The sequence below is a fragment of the Pteropus vampyrus genome, unplaced genomic scaffold (assembly GCF_000151845.1).
Source record: "Pteropus vampyrus isolate Shadow unplaced genomic scaffold, Pvam_2.0 Scaffold388, whole genome shotgun sequence".
NCBI lineage: Eukaryota > Metazoa > Chordata > Mammalia > Chiroptera > Pteropodidae > Pteropus > Pteropus vampyrus.
In genome coordinates, this window is record NW_011889169.1 from 991,582 (window position 1) to 1,010,268 (window position 18,687).

The 18,687-nt window shown below is 46.0% G+C and overlaps 1 protein-coding gene and 1 pseudogene across 9 annotated transcripts in view; one reads left to right on the plus strand and one right to left on the minus strand.

Annotated features, from left to right (window-relative positions):
* BCL2L1 (BCL2 like 1) overlaps positions 1-18,687 on the minus strand; it is a 42,572-nt gene that overhangs the window by 4,089 nt on the left and 19,796 nt on the right. The window lies entirely within an intron of this gene.
* LOC111731630 lies at positions 10,625-10,743 on the plus strand (annotated as a pseudogene).

Genomic DNA, 18,687 nt, shown 5'->3' on the forward strand with positions numbered 1-18,687 from the left:
CCCCCCCCGCCCCCCCCCACCTCCGCTGCCCGCTCCTCAGTGGCTCCCATTGGTTTTAGCCAGAGCTGGCATGGTGGGCAGGGAGGTGAGATATGAGAGTGAGTTTCAGGGAGCTAGCTCTCTGAGGTCACAAAGGCTTTCAGGAGACCCAGGCCTGGGAGACTGCATCCTTAGCTTAGGTGAGAGCAAATGAGGAAAGTGTCTCTTTGCAGCTGTTACTGCTATCATGGGGATCCAGGTGGAGGTTTTCAGAGCCAGTGCGGAGAGACAGTGGCTAATGACCCCCATGGGAGAATTGTGGACTCCTAGCCAGGCAGACCTCACAGTCAGTAAGGCCAACCCACTTGCCCATTCTACGGTGTCACACAGATAGTTTGTGGTAGAGCTTGGATTCGGAATTGGGGTCTCCCAACTTGGCATCAGGGCCCTTCAGAATGGTGAGACAAGAACCAGGGTCCCCAGGAGAAGTCAAGGCTGGATCTACTTTCAAGGTCCTGCCTCCCATAGTCCTGGCCACATACAAGGAATGGCTCCACCCCACATGCTCCACCTTGCTTCCTGTCCCTGTGCCTTTGCCAGCACAGTGTCCTCTAACTGGTCACCCTTCCTACATCTCCCTTCCTCAGTTAGCCAAGCCCTACTGAGCTTACGAAACTCCACTATGCAGTCTCTTCTTCCAAGAGACCATCCTTACTAGTTCCTCGTTCAACTCCAGGAAGAGTGTCTCCTTGTGCGCCCAGGGCTTATGGGCTTTCATTCACACCATAAATATTTACTGAGCACTGACCATCCTCCAAGCCCAGCACTGGAGACACAGCAGTGAGCAAGACAAGGTTCCTGCTTTCATGGAGCTTGTGTTCTAGTCCATGCATGCTTGGTGAGGGTGGTATCACCTCCAGTGGGGTGAAGTGAAAAACTCTTGGATATTACAGTGGCCTATGGTTCGCCATGGGGCCACAGCACACGCAGAGATACACAGTACAGTTGTGGTATTCAAATGTCATAGGAGGGCAATTAGGTAAAAAATGTCTAAAAAGACTCCTTAGGGGGTGGAGATAAAGAAAAAATGTGGAGAAAACACCATCCTAGTGGTAAGCAGAGAAAATAAGAAACAAAATAATTTCAGAAGTTCTCTCTGGGGAAGTGAGGTTTGAGCTGAGACCTGAGTGACAAGGTGGAGGTGGCCAAGGGAGGATCAATAATCTTGGGTGAGAAAGCATGTTCCAGTGGAAGCAACAAGTGCAAAGGCCCTGAGGTGGGAAAGAGAGACAGGGTGTCCCTAGGTTGAGGCCTTCTGTCTGTGTGTCAGTCTCCCTCATCCATTTGGGGGGCTCAGGGGTCAAGTGTGATGACGCCAGGGGCCGATTCAGACAGGTATATACTGACTTCAGCTAGATCTCTGCCCAGAGGCAGCCAGCTGAATAATGCAGGTCACCTTGCAGCCATCTGCAATCTTGGAGAGGTCAGGAAAAAGGCTGGCATAGCGATGTCCCTGGGGCAGTGGCCCAAGTGCCAGCGTACCACCCATCCTGTCAGGCTGCAGTGCAGTCCCTGCTTGAACTGATCAGTCCTCTAATTCCCACTCTTCTCTCTTACCTCCCGCATTTCTACGCTTCTTCCCAGCTGTCTAACTTTGAGTAGGTTACTTCACCTGACTTCTAGTGTCCTCACATGTTAAATAACAATAAAATAATAACTTATGTGCCAGGCACTGAGCTAAAGTACTTTATCCTGACTGGGCCATATTCGCTGATTATATGCACAATCATGGTCCCTTGAGTGATTATTTTTTGTCCTGTCTCTCCCACTAGACCGTGTGTGGTTTTGTCACTTGTATCTCCAGAACCTGGTCATGTACCTGGAACACAGAAGGTAACATTCTAAGTGAATGTGGTGACCTGGCTGGGTTGCCTGCACCAACAATCTGGCTCCATCGTGGGCTAGGTGCATGCACTTCTGTTACTGAAGGAGGTCCTCAATCTAATCCAGGTAAACTGAAGCTCAGAGATATCGAGACCTGCCCAAAGTAAGTAAGTGAGGAAGCCAGTTTCAAGTCCCAGCATGTACAGAAGCAAACCTCACATTCTGTGTCGGAGCTATAGTCCTGAGTCCTGTAGAAGGGGGAAGGTGGCCTGAGGCCACCAGCTGAATGAGCTCTGGCCCCCAGCCAGCTGAGGAGAATTGGGTGCCACAGGAAAAGGATATGACGAAAACCAGGAGGGAAAGTGAAACCCTTCCGTCCTGGCTTCAGTGAGGACAAGTGCCTGTGCCAGACGAGCCCTTCCTTCCTCTAGGGTGACTCTGGAGGGCCCAGGCCCACCGCTTCCTTCCTGTTTGGTTATTTCGGGAAAGACGTAGGTGGAGAAGAGGAAGGGGCTCCTAGCAGCCCAGAGAGAGTACCGGGGACATCAGGACTGGCTTTGTCATGGCCCTACATGGGTGGGCCATGGATCACTTGCAGAGTCACTTTCTGCTCCTGGCCTCAGTTTCCCTGGGGGAGAGGCTGATAATGCCTGCTGGACAGACAGACCAATGAGGCCTTGTTAGGAGATTCCTGGGAAATGGCAGGAAGGCGGGGGGGAAGGGGGGTGGCAAACAGAGAGGGCTTATCACTCTCTTGGCAGGGAGTTACAGGCGGAGACTTGGAAGAAGTGGTGCTTGTGGTTGGAATCCACTTCCCTTGGCTTTCCCAGGGGAACATGGGCCTGGATGTGGGCAACTCAGAGAGGTAGCTCAGTGGGGTGGGTGGCCAGACTGCTGAGGTTGACACTTCAGTTTAGCCAGCCGAGCTGTGGGCACCATAGCAAGCCTCTCTACTTCTGAGCCTCAGTTTCTCCTGCTTTGAGCCCACCCACAAAGTAATGGTGATGGGATCAGGGGATACAAGCACTTGGTAAAGCAAGGTAACCTTGGTGTTACTGGCTGAAGAGGGTGTCATGGGGCACCGAAGGCATCTGGGCTTTAGGAAATATTTGAAGGCATCCTCATAGCATACTTCATTTTAATCTTCTCCAACTCTGTTCCTGTCAGCTGCCAGCCTCTCCTCCCCTGCCTCCTCCCCCACCATTAGTTCTAAGAAGCTAAGCCTGACAGATGTGCTCATTTCTCAGAAAAGGAAGTGGTTGTGCAGGGAGAAGATAACACCTCAGCTGGGGAATCGAGAAAGCTATCAGGCCTGGCAGTGTGAATGTGGGATCTCCACCTCCTCAGCTCAGAACCAGGGTGCTAGCCTTAGAGGCAGAGGGAGATAATTCAGAAAAACATTTACTGGGGGCACAGATGCTCATTCTGGGGCTCATGACCGCTTTCTCTGGGAATGATGGCTAATATTTACCGAGCACTTTCCATGGTGCTAAGAGCTTCATCGTGTATAGAAATTAACTTAATCCTCACAATAACCCCATGAAGTGAGTGCTATTATTACTCTCCAAGTTACAGATGAGGATTCAGTCACGGAGTCCAAGTTACCCTCCCAAGGTCACAGAGTTTATAAATGGCAGAGTTGGGATCTGAATCCAGGCAGTCTGGCTCAAGCACTTAATGGCTCCTGGGTGGCTGCGCATGCCCATATGCATCCATTCCCTGGGATTATGAGGCTTCCCTCGCCTCAGTCTCCTTTCATCCCATCTCCGGTTACTCCCTATTCTGCCATAGCCTTTCACTCTTCTCCTAGTGTTGACAGTGAAAAGAACCAAGGCTCACCCTTGAAACAGAGTCAAGCTCAAAAGTGACCTGACAACATAACCATCCAACCCTCCACGTGATGCTCAAACTCATCCCTAACATGGTCATGGCCCAGATGGGGTTCAGAAAGGTGGAGCATTCAGGTCACATAGTGAGTCTGTTTCATTCCAGATGGTCCATACCCGTGGGAGTTCACAATCTTCTCTAGGACATTCTCTGCTTACATACATGTCATAAGGGGCTCCCTCCCTCCTCGGTGGAACATTTCATCTTTGAACAGCTCTAATGGAAGCCTTTGCCTCTTTCTGTCTATCTCCCCTCAATGGCTGGGCCTTAGTACTAGTCCTCTCTCCTCCTCTGCTCTTCTCCAACTCTGTCTCAAGGGCTGGCTGCCCAGGAAGGCAACACGGGCTGGTGAAGGAAGTTTTGCTGGCCTTGCTCAGGGCCCTGGACCAGGTCCTGCTCCTCTCTATTAGTTTCCTTATTTGTACAATGGTGGCGCCATTTGGGTGAGGCCAAGACTGGTGACAAATTAACTTCCATTTCTCCACAAGCTGGGCTGCCAGGGCAAAGAACAGGCAGGTACCCAATAAGTCTTGCAACTATACTAAGATGTTTGGCTGTGGACCTCGTCTGTAAAATGGGGATTAAAAATAATTATTTCACAAGAACACTATGAGGATTCAATACATATAAAGCTCTAAGAACAGCACTTAGTAGATTTTGAGTAAATGGCAGCTATTATTACTGTTCTTATTCTACCCTGCAGGGTTTCTTCTGCTTAGTGTACGTCAGACTGCTTCATTCCTCACATGCTATGTTCTGTTCAGCCCCCAGACCTTTGCCCATGCCGATCCCTCTGCTAAGCTCTCTCACAACATTTACTGAGCTATTCATTTTTGACCATGAACTCTGTCCCTCAGGCCTAGTCCAGTCACTTCTAAGCCCAAAGGTGTTGATGACTGGCTTACTGGTAAACAGTAAAGAGGGAAGGGAAGAAAGGCCAATTTTCTCCCTCTTCAGTCCCATCCTCACTGCCTGGTAAAACCAGGAGAAGGACCCGAGACACCAGGTGATTGGGCAGGGTACCCAGGACAACTCCCCACCCCACCTCCACCCCTCAAGAAAAAATTTCTTCCAGCCTCAGAAAGCAGATAGGAAGCTATAGGAAGGTTCTGGAAAAGGCATCTTCTGCATTGTGTTGAGGCAACAGGCAGGAGAGACTGCAATAATAACAACCTACAAGGACCAGGAGCTTGGTTTCTGGGGTCATCCCTTCCTCTGGGGGTCTATGACTCCAAGTACTCCATAGTCTAAAGCAGCTGCTCCCTCCCTTCCCCAAAGCTGTCCCCACTCCCTCATCTGGCGGTGGTCAATGTTGCACGCTGTAAAGAAAAGAGCACTGGGCTGAGAGTTAGCAGATGTGAATTTTGTGTCCCAGCTTTATCACTGGTTTGCTTGGGGTGAGTCCAGGCCCGTCTGGGATGCTGGGAAAGCCTGGGACTTTCCTCATCTGTAAAATAAAGGAGATCATCTCAAAGGGCTCCTATTAGTTCTGCAGCGTGAGGAGGGATGAAAGTAACTCACATATGGATGAATAAGTGACTACTTGGGTTCTCTCTCTTTATTGGATCTACAAGATCCAGTAATTAGTGTGGAAGGTGAGAGGCAACATTCTGGAGCTGAAGGACTTGTAGCCACAAGGGTCTGATCCTCTTTCACCTCAAAGCTTGAAGAGCCTTGCCTTCAAATCTGCAAGATTCCAGAGGAAAAGGGCAATGGGCACATGTGACCCAGGGCACCCTTGCTGGTCTCTGCCCCTGTGGCCTCAACCTCCTCACCCCAGCACTGCCTCCAACCAGTCCAGACAAGTCTCTGGTATTTTCAGCCACCTTTATCTGATCGGAAATGTTTGGAATTCCACAGCAGAAGACAACAGCTCTGAAGGATCTGGGGGTGGGAGCAAATCTCTGCTTCACCCTTCCCTCCCTCTGTACATGTGAGTGTGCGCGTGTGTGCGCGTGTGTGTGCGCATGCGCGCGCGCGCGCGCGCACACACACACACACACACACACACACACACACACACACACTCCTGTAACCAAAAACTCAGAGCCAAAGGCTCCCACGAGGCTGCATTTCCTACATTCCTGTTCCTTTAGTCTTCTCCCCTGTTCATCTCCGCCACAGTCTACCAGCCCCCTCAAGGTGCAGAACAGCAAGCTGTCTGAGATGGGGCCAAGAAAGCTGGAGTCCTCTGTCCATAGCTGGTGATGCTGAGCCAGGGGCCACCTGGAGGTTTGCTGTTCATAGTCAACACCCAGAGAACCAAGAAGCTGCAGAAGACCACCACCACCAGCACCACTAGGAGGCCCAGAAGCAACTCACAGTTCCACCTGATGTTGCATGAGGACCACCCAGAAATCATGTGTTATGATCTGTGGTTCACAGAGATGTGAAAATGAGACCCAGAAAAGGGAACAGACTCCCCTGCCTTAAGACCCCTGGAGTCTGACAGTGTATTCCAACCCCAGCACTGTGACTGCCTACTTGCTGGATCAGGGGCAAGACTCTTTACCTTTCCAAGCTCAGTGTCCTCTCTGTAAGTGAGAACACTGTACTTCATAGGCCTGGTAGCAAAAATTAAATGGTTCATGCAAAGTGCTCAATAAATGTTAGTTGTTTATTTTTTCAATAGCTAAAAATGAGTGGTCTCATTTGTGTGTCTCATGGTGTATCGCATTATTTATAGCTACAAACAAAAAAGTAACAGCTAATATTTACTGAGTCCCTGCCTGAATTCTCAAAATCTTGCAATCTTACCAATGAGGAAACTAAGACTCAGAGAGGTGAGACTTTGCTTGAGATCACTGGTTACTGAGTGAGGGTGTCTGACTCCACAGCATATTGAATTTGTCAGTGCAATAGGATAGATGCAGAGGGATGTTACTATGCTCTTCCCGGCTTCCCCATTTTACCCGTCCATCCACTATTTCCTGGGGATCTGCTATTTTGGGCCCTGGAAGTCAGAGATGACTTTGAGAACAGGGACGAGGCATCATGCCCCCTGGTTCTCTCAGGGCTGAGAAAGAGAGAGGTGTGCTGATGGCTGCTCTGTGCTTCCCTCTACCCTCAACCCAACCTTTGCAAGGCCAGTCCTTGCAGCGAGTCCCTCCCACTATCTGGTCATTACCTTAGAAACAAAAGTGATGCCAAGTAGCTTTGGTAGAGCTATTAGCTGAGTTTCCTAAGATAGACCGTGACCCCTTTGTGAGTCGACCTGTGGGGTTGCAGGAAGGACCAGACAAGCTGCCTTGCTTAGCTCTGGACACTCATTCATTCTATAAATCTTTATTAAGCGCCCACTAAATGCCAGACACTATGCTAAGTGCTAAGGATAAAGCAGTGACTAAATCATATGAAAATTCCTACCTGCATGAGTTTATAATTTAATGGGAAGAGACAGGCAACAAATAAATGTGTCAGATGGTGATAAGTGGCAAAAGGAAAAATAAACGAGAGAAAAAGGGTTAGAGAGAAACATAAAAGAAGGCAGGATTAGAACCTGTGGTCAGGGAAAGCTTCTTGAGGAGGTGACATCTGATCAGAGCCCTGAATGAAGTGAGGGAACAGGTACTGCAAGGATCTGAGGAAAGGCAGAGGGATTACCAAGTGCAAAGGCCTTGAGGCAGGTACATAATTGGGGTCTTCTAGGAATAGTTAAGAAAATAGTGTGGCTGAAGCCAAGTAATGAGGGGATAATAGTAGCAATGGGTTCTGGCAGTAGCAAAGGCCGGATTGTTCAGGGCCTTGAAGGCCATTTAAGGCCTTTGGCTTGTCTTTTGAGTGACATGGGAACACTGTGGGGTTGTGAGAAGGGGAGAAGGTGATCTGACTTTGGTTTTAACAGGGTCCCTCTGGCTGCTGGGTGGAGACCTTCAGGGGCAAGGGTGGAAGCAGCAAGAGGTCTGGTGAGGAGCTGATGCAGTCATCCAAAAGAAATACAATGGTGGCTTAGCCGGGACAGTGCCAGGGAAGCTGGTGAGAAGCAGTCAGTTTCAGAATTTATTTTTAAAAGTGGAGCTGAAAGAAAGGATTTGCTAACGAGTGGGATGTGGACTCTGGGAGTTTCTTGCCTCTCGGGCCTTCTGTTTCTCATCTACAAAAACCAGGAGAAGAGTCTTAGATAAATTTTTTCCAGCTTGATAACTACAGGAATGCAATAAGACAAAACCATTTCTGCTCTCATGGAGGCAAAGCCATTTCCTCTCAGGCTCTGAAGGATAGACGGCAATAAGAGAAGGAAGGAATGACTGGACAGAGACCAAGGGAGGGCAGGGTCTGTCTGGGCTGCAACTGCCCACTTTCAGCAAACATATCACCCAAGCTCCAGGTAAGTGCAGGGCCATGGAGAAGCCAGGCCTAGGGTGAGGGTGGAGGTAGAGATAGTTTGCTTTATATTAGGAGGGAGCGAGCATCAGATCTGTGCTGTGCCTAGGCCCTATTAGGCAGAAGATGCTCATTGAGTCAGTGAGTGAGTGAATGAGGCAGTGCCCGGAGGCCAAGATGTGTGCAAGAACCTCCCAAGTCCTTCTAAATTAACAAGAGGTGAGCCTGGTCCAAGGGATTCCTCTCCTGTCATTCCTTCTGTATTGCTTACAGTCTAGGCTGAGCCTCAAGTTCTCAATCTTTATGAATGGGAGATTGTGAGATCTGAAATCACCAAAGCAGAATTTTAGAGCTGGAAGGAAACAAAGACACATCTGGTCCACTCTTATCCACAATATTAGCTGTCACTGTGTTGGTCTTATCCATGTATCATTATTATTATTATCATTATTAACATTTTTCTATCAACTGACTTACTTTCTAAAAATTCAAGTAAATGTATTGAAAATTCTTACATCACCTCCCCCCACCAAAACCTGTTCTTTCTGCATCTTTCCCCTTTTTTAGTAAACGGTGGTAGCTTCGTCCTTGCGGGTGCTAAAGTCTAGAACACCCTGGAGTCATCCTTAAATCCTCTGTAGTTTTGATCTGTCAGCAAGTTCCTTTGGATCTATATTCAAAATTAATCCAGAATCCACTACTTCTTACCACCTCCACTGCCATCATTTGGTCCAAGCTAACATCATTTTCTGCCAGTAACAACCACCTTACTGGTCTCCCAGCTTCTTATCTCCCCCACTATGGTCTCTACCACACAGTAGCCAGAATGGTCTTTCTAAAAGCAGTCAGATCCTGTCTCGTCAAAATATTCCACTGCCTTCTCATTTTGCCCAGAGGAAGAGACAGAATGCCTCACCATGGCTCACACAAACCGTCACCTTCTACCACTTTCTCCTCTGCTCACTCTGTTCTAGCCACACTCATGTCCTCTGCTCTTCCTCAAACAAGCCAAGCATATCCTTCTCACCTTAAAGTCTCTCTACTTGTTCCCTCTGCCTGGAATGTTCTTACCACATATTGTTACATAGTTTACTCCCCTCAGGTCATGCCTCCTCCTCAGAGAAGCCTTTCCCAACCACTCTTTATTAAAAACAATTTCCAAAAGCTGCCTCTCTGGCCCTCCACTCTGCCATCACTCTGTCTTTTCAGAATGTAAACTCCATGAAGACAGATATCCCCCACAACCAGAACAGTGCTTGGCATACAGTAGATACTGAGTATTTGCTAAATAAATGAAATGAAAAGGCAAAATATTACTACTACTATAAATAGAAAACCAGTATCATTTGCCACAGATGGAAATCAAAATAAAAATGCTATTAAGATAAAAATGTCCATTTGCATATCACCTTTAAGTTATCTTGAAGACCAACAGTACATGTACCAATCTTGGTCCCACATCTTTACAAAGGAGATACATAAGGCCCAGGGCAAGAAAAAGATCAGGACAGAATAGCCAGCCAATAGAAAGCCAGTCCAGAGCAGCCACACAGGTGCCCTTTCTGTGTCTTAGAATCAAAGCCCCACACCCCCAGGGTGCAGAGAAAGAGACTGAATCTTAGAAGGGTGCAGCCAGACTGGACCAACAAAGTTTGTCTGAGGGGCCAGGAAAGCTCTCCCCAGAGGCAGGCACAGAACTGGCAGCTGTGCTGAAGAGAACAAAGGCCAAAGAGGAGTGTGTGAGGTTAGGGGGGCCTCATGGGACTGCATCGTGGGGGACCGGTACGCAGAAACCTGTAGGTGATGTCCATGGAGACCAAACAGCTGAGAGCAGAAATGAAAACAGGCTAGGTCCCAAAGGGTGGCAGCTTCAATCCTGTAAACACCAGACAGGCGTGGGGGTTCGGGAGCAGGCCTGGGAGACCAGGGGGAGAATGGGACCTTTCTAGTCTTCATCAGTGATGATGACTCTGAGCTAAGCTGAGCAGAGGTACTACCAACCCTGCTACTAGTCATAGCAGGTATCAGATATTAAAGGAGAAAGAGACAGAGCCACCACCCTCCTAGTCCCCACATTCCAGATGGTCTCTTCTAGCACCCTCCTAAGTCCCAGCCAGCTCTGCTCACACAGACTCTTGAGGATTCCATCCCTGTTTGGAGGGGAATATCCTTTGCCCACCCCTGTGGAGCTCAGCAAACATGGCTGCAGGTGCAGAGGGTAAAGCTAGAGCTGTTGTAACTGCCAGGCCAGCAATGCCTGACCTACATCTCCATGGTTGGTTGCATGCGAAGAAAAATACCAGGGATTTCCGTTGGTGTTCACCAGATGCAGCTGCCAAGGGAAGGCTGGGCCTTCTGAAGGCCTGTTGTGTAGGGGGCAGGACAAGTGGTGAGCTAGCTGGAATAGGCAAGGAGGCTGGCCTCTACACTGTTTCCTGGCTTTGAGGAACTCCTTAGATTTCAGAGACTGTAAATTTTTTTTTCTACCACGGTCTTCTACTGACATTCCCCCCTCTTGTAGTATATCGTCCTTATTAAGAATTGAGAGACAGTCTACGGCCATGCTACCCTGAACAAGCCCAATCCCATCTGATCTCAGAAGCTAAGCAGGCTTGGGCCTGGTTAGTACTTGGATAGGAGACCACCTAGGAATACCAGGTGTTGTAGGTGTAAAAAATAAAAAAATAAGGGATTGTAAGCTGACAAGGTCTTTGCAATCTGTGAGGTCAACCAAAGGTTGCCTCGCCTAAAAAATAAAAAAATAAATAAAATTTTAAAAAATTTAAAAAAAAAAAGGAATTGAGACACACACACGCACAGTATTTGGAAACACACTTCTCAAATCAGTTGTTCTAATTGTAAACTGCTGCTGGCATTTGGAGTGAGGCTTCAGATTTGCCTAGAAAAAGACAATTTGGAAGTTTTGCAAGGCAGTGTAAAAAGGACCTGGGACTTTAGAGTCAGGACATGTGGGTTTACTCTTGCTCTTTGGTAGCTCCATCTGGCGATGGACACTTCGGTTAAACACCCTGGGCCTCACTTCGTTCATCTGTCAAGTGTGGAAGATGGACCAGATGATCTCTCAGGCCCTCTCTAGCTCCAAAATGTTATGATCCAATCCCTAGGACTCTACCCTGCACTCCCTCAGGGGAGCAGTGCTGTGTAAGGAAAAAGTAGTAAGCTCTCTTAGGAGACCAGAGACTGAGTTCTAATCCCAACTTTGCCATTTATTAACTCACTGTATGATCTAGAGAAGTCACTTAACCCCTGGGGGCACTTCACTTTCTTCATATGTAAACCAAAGTGCATTGAAAAAAAGCACTGTAAGAACTTTGGTATTATGCTTCTTTATGTTGTCCACCCCCTCAGAATATGCCTGCTTCCTAAAGGGCCTGTTCTTTACCTGGAATTGCCCTAACTTGTAAACCTTTATTCTAGAGACACAATATGGAGGAGGTGGGATTCAAATTCAGGTGTGTCTGATTGCAGAGCCTATGTTCCCCACCGTAGGAATGTGGGGGCAGCATGGATAGAATTTAAAGTAGAATACCTCAGGTCCTTCTACAGTAAGAGGAAGCCCTCCTCTACCTCCTAGCATAGTCAGAGGCTCAATGAGATAACGTATGGACACAAAGAAGCACTGGACAAACCTTATTCACCCTGTGCTATGACTCTGCGGCCCAAGCCTGGGCTTCCCCGCATTGGAAAGGAGAGTGGAAGGCACGAGCTGCAATATCTTAGGGATATTATGGCTCCACTTCTTAGTCTTCCATTCTACAACACCTCAGCCTCTCCCCTTCTTGTCCATATCTGGTCCACCCTTCCAGAGTCTCTTTACCGGGAACCTCCAGGCCACTCAGCCCAGAGCCCACAGTGCTGTCCCCTGAGAGGCTGTGGTAGGGTTCAGACACTGACATTTATTTGCTGTATGACCCTGGGCTGTTCATATAAACTCTGAGTCTCAGGGTCCGCATTTATAAAATGGGCCTAAGACCTACCCTATAGTGCTCGATAATGTTTGCTACTGTTATAATTACGTTATGTTTCCTTTCTCCTCTGAACTTCTCTAACCCTTGTAGTCTTTTCATTCACTTTAGTACTTGCAGTCTCATGACCTAAGTTGTTGAGAGCTAGGCCTCTATTTTATATTTCTCTTCTCTCTCACTGAAGCAGAGAGCACATGAAAGGTGGTTAGAGAGCACCTGTTAAATGACTGGGAGATGGGTATTGTGGGGGGTGGGGGGTTAGTGTGTGTGGGGGTCACTGTCAATGATAACCCACCAATCCTCAGGTGTCATGTGGCATCCCACTTTTTTGGCTACCCTGTGCTAAAGCACTAGGGGTAGAGGATATGGGGCAAATGGAAGCTATAGGCCCTTTCCTGTATAGCAGTCAATGTGACCACAAAGAGCCAGACTTACCTCTAGAGAAGGCACCAAACAATATAGAAAAGTGGAAGAGGCAGAGAGAGCCAAGGGAAACCCACAGACACCAGAGTGAGTGAATGAGGGCTTCTGAGTCTAATTGAATTTGGATTCTGTCCTTATTAGAATATGACCTTAGGACTATTATATAACTTGTGTTACTTTTAGTTTTCTAATCTAGACAATGGGGACAATAATATGTTTCCCAAGCAGTATTATTGTGAGTTAAAAATACAACAGAGTGCACCTTACAGCATCTTGCATATGGTAGGCACTCAACAAATGGCATCAACTATATTGTTGTTAGTATATTAATCATAGATGGGTTATGTCTGTGGGCCCCTCTGATAGCCAATAGATACATACCAAGAAAAAGTGACTTATGGCTGACTATAGCAATTGGAGCTCTGGGTGGAGAAAGATTTCTTGATGGAATTCTAATTAGATTTGGAAACTTCATGAAAGGAAGGGAGGCAGCTTAGTACAGACCATACCTCAGATCAGACATATGTGGCCTCCCCATGGGGACTCCACAGCTTCCTGGCTGTGTGTTCTTTTGGCCAGTTACTCTCTTTGAGCCTGACTTCTCATCTGTGTTAGACTCTAAGAACATATATTATTCTTCCTGAGAGGCAGTCAAAGGTGCTCTTTAACAGCACAGGTGTTAGAGGCTTCAAACTTGGGTTTAAATCCCAGCTACGCCACTTACTAGCTTGGGTCAGCGACTAAGTCACACTATTTAATCTTTCTGAGCTTTAGTTTTCTCATTTAAAAACGTTCCTTGTTGGTGGCTATACTACCAGATAATGTGCTGTACTTGGCACGCAGTAACAATTTTGCTTGATACATGAAAGTGTTATCTTTGTATCCAGAGGCAAGGGTGGAAGGGGTGCTCAGAGAAAAGATGCTCCTGTAAACAGATACAGGCTCAGGCTGGCAATACTATTTATCAAAATCATAAGTACACACGTTCTTTGAGCCTACAATTCCACTTCTAAGGATTTATTCTCCACAGATACCCTGTATTCACACATGAGCCAAATGACAACTAAACAGGGCTGTTCATTGAGTATCACTATTATAATTGCAAGACTGCAAAAAAGTGTTGACAAAGTAGAGGACAGTACCATGTATGGAATACTATGCACCTATTAAAAAGACTGAGGACGCTCTTGATGAACTGATACGGAATGATCTCTAAGAGATAAGTGAGAAAATTAAAGTACCAAACAGTGTGCATGGCACATAATCATTTGTGTAAAAATCAGGGGAAACATATATGTGTTTGCTTATATCTACAGTCTACTCTTCCAAGAAGTGAACTGGGTGGCTGGGATACAAGGGTGGGAGAGGGACAGCTGTTCTTTTCACATTTTGAACCACAAGAATATATGCCTATCCCAAGAAAATAAATAAAAAATTAAAGAAGAGAAGGGAGAGAAAGGGGCGAGGGAGAGAGAGAGAGATGGAGAGAGAGAGGGAGAGGGAGGGAGAGAGAGAGAGAAGGGAGGGATTGAGATTGACTGACTCCCATGAAAAGCAGTTGGAATTCTCCAGAGAAAGATTCTTTGGCCAATTATTACACTATCAAAGAAAAATGACCACTCTGGTATTTGCATCCTGCAACACCAAAATAACACCAGTATTGTGTGACCAACTGCACTAGGGTTGCCATCATCTCTGACCTTTTGTCCCTGGGTGCTAGAAGAGAACCAGGATGAGGTTCCTCTATCTTCTGGGTTGTCTGTCCAGGTGGAATAACAGGGAAAGAAGGTTCTGGTCAAATAAAAATTCTCCCTGACAGTCCTGGAAGAAAAAAGGATGGGAAGGAACCTAGTCCTAGAGGGAGTGGGGCTTGTCAGGCTCCAGGGGAAGGGCTGGCAACTAGGCCTGAGAAACATCTTCCTCCCATCTTTCTTTCTCACTCCTGTTTTCCTTGGCAATTAATCTCCTATCTGCATGCTAAGAACACTCTATCAGGGATTCCTAGAAGTAAATGGAGACCCAACTGGCTCTGGAAGAAATACAAATGGCTAATAAAATATAAGAAAAGATGCTTTTTACCTCATAAGTAACCCTGGAAATAGTCCTTGGATATTTTTAACTTTTTATTATGAAAATATTTGAATATGCACAAAAGTAGACAGAATAATAAAATAAACCACCATGTATGTACCCATCCCTTTGCTTTAACAGTTAACAACTCAGTACCAATGCTATTTCATCTATTCCCCAACCACCCTCCCTCGCCCCTGTAAAATTCTGAAGTAAATTGCAGCCATAGGTCAGTACGTATTTCTGAAAAATAAAGAATCTTAAAGAGGAAGAAAAAAACAGACCCACAATATCATTATCATATCTAAAATTGGAAAAATCTAACAAAAATCTTGGAAAGGTTTTAAATGTGATCAAAACTCTTTCCCAAAGAGGGCATCTTTGTTGAATATGAAAGATTAATGCAGTGTATATAATAAGGTCTATGTACAACTCAAGTTATAAATAGTTCAGATTCATAGACATCTAAAACCTACTGAAATAAAGGTATTCCACCAACAAAAATACTAAGGTGACACACAAGACTCAATTCCAGATCTATTAAAGACTTAAAAATGAAAGGCAAAACTTTAAAACTTTTAGAGAAAATATAGACTAACGTACTTAAGATCACAGGTTAAGGAAGGATTTCTTCAACAAACTATAAAAGGTATGAATCATAGAAGAAAAGGCTCAACTATGTTAAAATTAAGGAATTCTAGTCATCAAAAGGTATATATAAAAATTCAAAAGACAAACTACAAGCTGAAAGCATACAATGTAACATATGTAGACAAGATTAGTATTCATAATATATAAAGAATTCCTACAAATCCATAAGAAAAAAATGAAATCAAAAGAAAACAGAGCAAAGCCTTGAACAGGTATTTTACAAAAGAAAAAAATATGAATGGTCAATAGGTATAAGAAAAGATTCTCAACCCCACTTGCAATCTGAGAAATGCAAATTAAAACCACAAGATACCATTCTCACACCCACCAGCTCTATAAAAATTTTAAAGTCTGACCATATCAAGTATTAACAAAGACGTAAAGCAAAGGAAACTCATATGCTGCTGGTGGTGGCGTAAATTCTTACAAATTCATAGAAAAACAATATGATGTTACCTTTCATCAGGTACTCCTACTCCTGGATAAACCAATACCCTACAGCAATGATTCTCAAAGTGTGGTCCCAGGACCTGCAGCAGCGGAATCACCTGGGAACCTGCTAGAAATGCAAATTCTCAGGGCCCCAACCTAGACAGAGAGAATCAAACACTATGAGGGTGGAGCCCAGCAAACTAGTTTAACAAGTCTGGGAGTAATTCTGATATGCAGCTAAAGTCTTCAAAACCACTACCCTGGAGAAACTCTTGAACATGTGCATGTGCAGGAGACACACACAGAATGTTCAAAACCACATTGTTTGAAATAGCGAAAAGAAGCGAACAATCCAAATAACTACTGATGTAGAATGGATATACAATTTGAGACATAATCATACAAAAGGACATGAAAATGAACGAACTACAGGTGTACACATAACATCAATGGATCTCACAATATTGAATGAAAAGAGCAAACTGCAGATGAATACACACAGTATATTGAAATGAAAATTGAAAGCATATGAAAGACAATATATATACATATATATGTGGTAAAACTTTATTTTAAAGGCAAGGGAATGATAAATACGAATCAAATGTCAGGAGAATGGGTAAAAGGTGGCTGTGATGGGAGAGGGGCATATGGGGGATTTCTAAGGTATTCACAAATGTTTGATTTCTTAAACTGGGTAATTAGTTTACAGGTGATCATTTTCCTATTTTTGAAACTTTACATATGTATTAGATATTGTTATATTCATGCTAAGTTTCTTAAAAAAAAAAAAAAAGTGTGCTGAACAGTGCAATACTCAGAGTCAGAACTGCAACCACAAACCCTGGCTACATGTGTGGTGTTCAAAGAGTTAAGCCTGTTCTCTGCCTGTGGGTGGGAGGGCAGGCAGCAGCTGGGGCACAGTGGGAGTCCCTGGCTCCAGCTGGCTCCAGCCTGGATCTGTCCGGATCAAGCACCACGCCCAGGAACTGGCACGTGTGTATGCTGGGGGGCGGGGCGGGGGGGAGCGCAGCTCTGGACAGGTGGCACCTGAAGACCTTGGTCACCTGATACATGTGAGGGATTGGGCCCAGTCAGATGGATGGTGGCTTCCTCCTGTCAAGAGTCACTCCATCTGGTAAGGAAGTATCTTGGTGGCAAGCTTGGAGGTGGTGAGAAGGGGAAGAGGGTCTAGGACTCAGGGTGGAGGTGGGGAAGGAACTGGGTAGGATGGGCTCAGATACCAAGGGGGCTGCTAGGATTAGCACCTGCTGAGAATGAGATTAGGTTTCCTGGGAAGGGCTCATCTATCTAATGCCCCTCAAAAGCTGTCTCCCTGTGACTTTTCTCTGCTGGACAGATGGTGTCTGAGCTGCCCTTGGAGAGTGAACTCCTTGAAGGGGTGGGGGAGGTGGAGGTGGGACCTGCTGCCTGCTTGGTCATGGGATTCCCTGCCTTCCACAACAATGATCGGAGATAACTTTTTCTTACTGAGGTCTTATTATATGCTAGGCACTATCCTAAACCCTTTACACAATTACCCCCATTTACCCACAATTTACCCACAATTACCCCGCGCCCAACTGCCTATGGCCTAGACCAAGAGATTTACATTTAAGGAAACTGAGGCTGGGTAAAGTTAAACACTTATCCTAAGTCAGACTGCAAGCAAACTAGGACTTGAATGCAGGCAGTCCAACTCCACAGTCCTCACAGGAAACCACAACTGGCCATGACATCTTCCCCTTCTCATTAAATGGCAGCAAGCAAGCTCCTTCCCATTGCTCAGGCCAAAAACTTGGACTCCTCTCCCTCATTTTCTCTTACACCCCTTATTCAATCATCAGCAAATCCAGTTGGCCTGACCTTCAAAATATATCTGACCACTGCTCACCACTTCTACCCCACCTCTACCCTCTTACAAACCGCTATCATCACCTGCCTAGCTTCTTAGTGGTCTCTTGATCCCACCCTTGCTCACAGAGTGAAAACAGGGACTTTGGTTTATTCACGCTGTATGCCCAACCTATATCTCAATGCCTAACACACGGAAAGTACTCAATAAATATTTGTTAATGAACAAATGCATGAATGACCAACGTGTCTCAGTAAATGACTCAGTTTCAGAGAGGAAGAAGGCCTGCCTGAGTGCCTTTGGCTTTCTCAGTAATGATGACCTCTGGTAGCCCTAAGGCAGCAGTCAATATTCATCACGATTATGAAATGTCCTGGGTGTGCCATCACCACTGTGTCTGTCATCCACGTACACACACAGAGACACGGGAGCTAGATAGAGCAGGGCTGCTTCTGAGAAGAAATGAGCCGCAGGCCCTTATTTCTGGGGGACTGTCCTCCATCTGTCCCTGTACTGTATATATTTTGGCTTTTATTCTCATGAATAAAGAATCGCTGGAGGGTTCTGAACTGAAGAAGGACAGGTTCTGACTTCTATTAAAATAGAAGGATCACTGGTTGATACGTGGATAACAGGTTCAAGGGGGCAAGGACAGAAACAGGGAGATGGCTAGTTGAGTTGTCCAGGTGAGAGAGGGAACAAGCAATAGCTGTAACCTCTCACATCCCACTTCCAGCCTTTTTACTAGGCTAGTTCTGCTGCCAAACAGCAACAGCACATACTGGGGACTCTACTCAGAGGTTTCCATTATAAATATAGCACCTCATTAAGCCCCTCAATAGTCTTGTGAGGTAGGTTCAACAGTACCCACATTTTACAAAGAAGAAATCTGAGGTTCTAAGAGGTAAAGTCACTTGTCAACAATTATAAAGGAGGCTATCAGCATCCAAAGTCTGTTTTCTTTCCACCTGAACAGGCTGCTTCCAGCCAACAACCATCCACAGCCTATCCAGGCTCCTAAGTCCAGTTCCAAGTTCATCTTTTCCAAGAAGCCTTCCCAGTCTTTCCCCAATGGCCTGTCCCTCTTTTAAGAATCTATCTACAGGGCTACCATTCATTGAGCACTCCCTGGGGGCTGGGTACACTGCTGAATGCTTTATATGTTATGTAATATTCTAATAGCCCAAGGAGCCACAT